Here is a 4,198-nt window from a genome sequence, read left to right on the forward strand (position 1 = left end):
AGTTACTTTCTTTCTACATTCTTCTTATAGTATGGATTACATGTATTATTGTTCTACACTCTATAATATATGAGATATATGAATAGTATTGTTACTCAGTTACTTTCTTTCTACATTTTTCTTATAGTATGGATCACATGTGTTATTGTTCTACACTCTATAATATATGAGATATATGAATAGTATTATTACTCAGTTACATTGTTTCTACATTTTTCTTATAGTATGGATCACATGTGTTATTGTTCTACACTCTATAATATATGAGATATATGAATAGTATTGTTACTCAGTTACTTTGTTTCTACATTCTTCTTATAGTATGGATTACATGTATTATTGTTCTACACTCTAGAGTATATGCGATATATAAATAGTATTATTACTCAGTTACATTGTTTCTACATTTTTCTTATAGTATGGATCACATGTGTTATTGTTCTACACTCTATAATATATGAGATATATGAGTAGTATTGTTACTCAGTTACTTTCTTTCTAGAGTGTAGAACAATAATACATGTAATCCATACTATAAGAAGAATGTAGAAACAATGTAACTGAGTAATAATATTATTCATATATCGCATACATTATAGAGTGTAGAACAATAATACATGTGATCCATACTATAAGAAGAATGTAGAAACAAAGTAACTGAGTAATAATACTATTCATATATCACATATATTATAGAGTGTAGAACAATAATACATGTGATTCATACCCTAAAGAGACTGTAGAAAGAATGTAACTGAGTAATAACACTATTCATATATCACATATATTATAGAGTGTAGAACAATAATACATGTGATTCATACCCTAAAGAGACTGTAGCACGGATTAGGTAAGAGGTCAGTGAGAATTGAACCCCTACGATGTCACACTCAAGGCTTGACTGTTATTTCTTTTGATGAAAGGTGTTTTTTCTTTTTTTACATTTTAACTCGAAAAAGTTGCTAACCAGTGCAGCAATTTATTAACATTAAATCAAACGATTCTCCTCAGTAATTAAGTCATTTTGAACTTATTTTGGAAACATTCAGTTAGGGATCACTTTTGTGTATTAATCATATAAAGATGAACTGAAATTAAGAATCCCCAAAATGAAAATAACTAGTTGAAAAAAAAAAAAGTTCTTAGGTTATGGTTCCAGCGTGCTGGTCCCCCGGTGAGACAGCGGTAAGTTTACGGACTTACAAGGCTAAAATCTGTAGTTAGACACAGCTGGTAACCCACTTTTGGCTTTGCTCTAAAACAAATAAACAAACCAGCGTTCTGTTAACGTAGATAACCTGTTGGCGTGGACTAATTTGAATTCAAATTTAAAAGTATAAGTTGTATAGGGGAAACAAAACTATTAGAACGACCGCTTTGCAAAAATTTGTTTACCTATTAACCCATTTGCTCCAACTATGTTGTTACTAACTTTTAATGCATAATATAAAACACCTATAGATGGCGCCACTAAATGTTTCTGGCATTATGACCTAAACCGTGTGATGCAATACACAAACAAATGTTTTCATTCTGTAGTTGAATGTTCTTACTTCCAGGTAACAGTCTTAATAAACCATAATGTTACTTTTAAGCAACGTACCCATTTGACACCCATTGGCTCAGCGGTAAGTCAGTTGGCTTACGACGCTAAAAATCGGGTTTCTATACTCGTGGTGGGTAGAGCACAATTATCCCATTTTGTAGCTTTGCGCTTAATTAACAGCAAACAGCCAACCGTACCCATTTATAATTTACCAAAATATATTTTATAAACACTTATCCTTTGGGCAGTATATAAGTATTTAAGAAAGAGATTGTTTTCTTCCGTAGTATTTTCATAATATGTAGATTAGAGGATCAACAATGGTGTAATACAGATCTCTCACTATGCGTAGAATAGAGGATCAACAATGGTGTAATTCAGATCTGTCACCATGCGTAGAGGAACAACAATGGTGTAATACAGATCTGTCACCATGCGTAGAAAATCAACAATGGTGTAATACAGATCTGTCACCATGCGTAGAAAATCAACAATGGTGTAATACAGATCTGTCACCATGCGTAGAAAATCAACAATGGTGTAATACAGATCTGTCACCATGTGTAGACTAGAGGATCAACAATGGTGTAATACAGATCTGTCACCATGCGTAGAATAGAGGATCAACAATGATGTAATACAGATCTGTCACCATGCGCCTCGTGTGCAGTTTCTATGTAATAAATTTCTAGTTCAATAATTTCAAAAGAATCTCTAGTTTTTTGTTTTGTTTTGTTTTTTTGTGAGCGGATGACTAACATTCTGAACAACATAACGCGGCAAAGCGATAAGGACTGTTAATTTTAACACAGATCGACGGAGTAGATGAAAATCTGTAGGTTAGTTTCAAACGGCTTTTTTGTAATAGGGATGAATAATAATAGATTTCACTGGCAACTGCTGTACCGCTAGTAGTCAGCTAATAAAGCATGCCTAATAACTGCTGTACCGCTAGTAGTCAGCTAATAGAGCATGCCTAATAACCGCTGTACCGCTAGTAGTCAGTTAATAGAGCATGCCTAATAACTGCTGTACCGCTAGTTGTCAGCTAATAGAGCATGCCTAATAACTGCTGTACCGCTAGTAGTCAGCTAATAGAGCATGCCTAATAACTGCTGTACCGCTAGTTGTCAGCTAATAGAGCATGCCTAATAACTGCTGTACCGCTAGTAGTCAGTTAATACCACACACATAAGAACTTCTGTACCGCTAGTAGTCAGCTAATACCACACACATAACAACTGCTGTATTCTAGTAGTCAGGTAATACTACACACCTAACAACTGTTGTACCGCTAATATCACACACATAAGGACTACTGTACCGCTAGTAATCAGCTAATAGAGCATGCCTGACAACTGCTGTACAGCTAATAGTCAGCTAATAGAGCACGCCTGATAATTGCTGTATCGCTAGCAAGTAGTTGATACCACAGAACTAAGAACTATTGTACCACAGAACTAGCTAGTAGGTAGCTAATACCACACAACTAACAACTGTTGTACTGTAGCAGGTAGTTGATACCACAGAACTAAGAACTACTGTACCGCTAGCAAGTAGCTAATACCACACAGCTAGCAACTGTTGCACTGTTAGCAGGTAGTTGATACCACAGAACTAAGAACTACTGTACCGCTAGCAGGTAGCTAATACCACACAACTAATAACTGTTGCACTGTTAGTAGGTAGCTAATACAACTCACTTAAAAACTGCTACATTATTATTAGTGAACGCACAATAGATACTCCAGAACTTGACGGCGTTGAAAAGCGAGTTATTCCTAAAAATATCCTTTTAAGATAACACATTTGTTTTTGTTGATCTGCTCCTACACAGTATTAACATTCATTCAATACATCATCTCCAAAGAGTTTCGTCGTATTATAGCCTTTAAAAAAAGTATGATTTGCCTAAATTTGGCATAAAACAAAGAAGCGTGATAGCTCGTACTGCGTAGTAAAACACATTTTGATGTAGACAAGAACTAATTGCCCCAAACCGCTGACATCCAACGAGAGTTATTATATTTCCTATGACATCGTATAAAACCACAAGACATGACACACCTCGATTGCTGGGAAAGGTAGAATAACAATTTCTCTCCAATGGAAAGTATAAAAGAGTGTTTATGAATACACAAAATAACTGAAAGCATGTAAATCTCCACTAAATGACATTTATTGTCATTAAAACCTTCTTTCTCAAATAACTGCTCCAGCCTGCCGTTATTATTACTCCCATATTTCACCACATCTTTTACTTCCCTCCTGGTATTTTAATTGTTATTGTAATTTACTTTACATTGTTCCAATCTTTCTTCACTTCAATCTGTACGAAGTGTTTGAATGGTTACATTTCTGCTGCTTATTACCTTTTTCTGTATCACCACTTTCGTGGTTTGGCTTCTCATGTTGTTGACCTTTACTGGTGTTTCTATTGTTTTGTGACATTTGTCCATGAGCTGAGTGAAATTTGAGATGCATTCAGACTGCTTTGGGCAGTTTCTGAAGTAATAGCTTGTCTTATACCATTGATTTATCTCACAATTGAAAGCTAATATGTTCGAACCTGCAGTACTCAGCTGGTAATGATGTGGCTTTGTTTGGTAAGTACAATAAAAGCTTTGTTATTAGGCATCTTCATATCCGAAA

The sequence above is a fragment of the Limulus polyphemus genome, unplaced genomic scaffold, assembly GCF_000517525.1.
Source record: "Limulus polyphemus unplaced genomic scaffold, Limulus_polyphemus-2.1.2 Scaffold415, whole genome shotgun sequence".
NCBI classification, from domain to species: domain Eukaryota; kingdom Metazoa; phylum Arthropoda; class Merostomata; order Xiphosura; family Limulidae; genus Limulus; species Limulus polyphemus.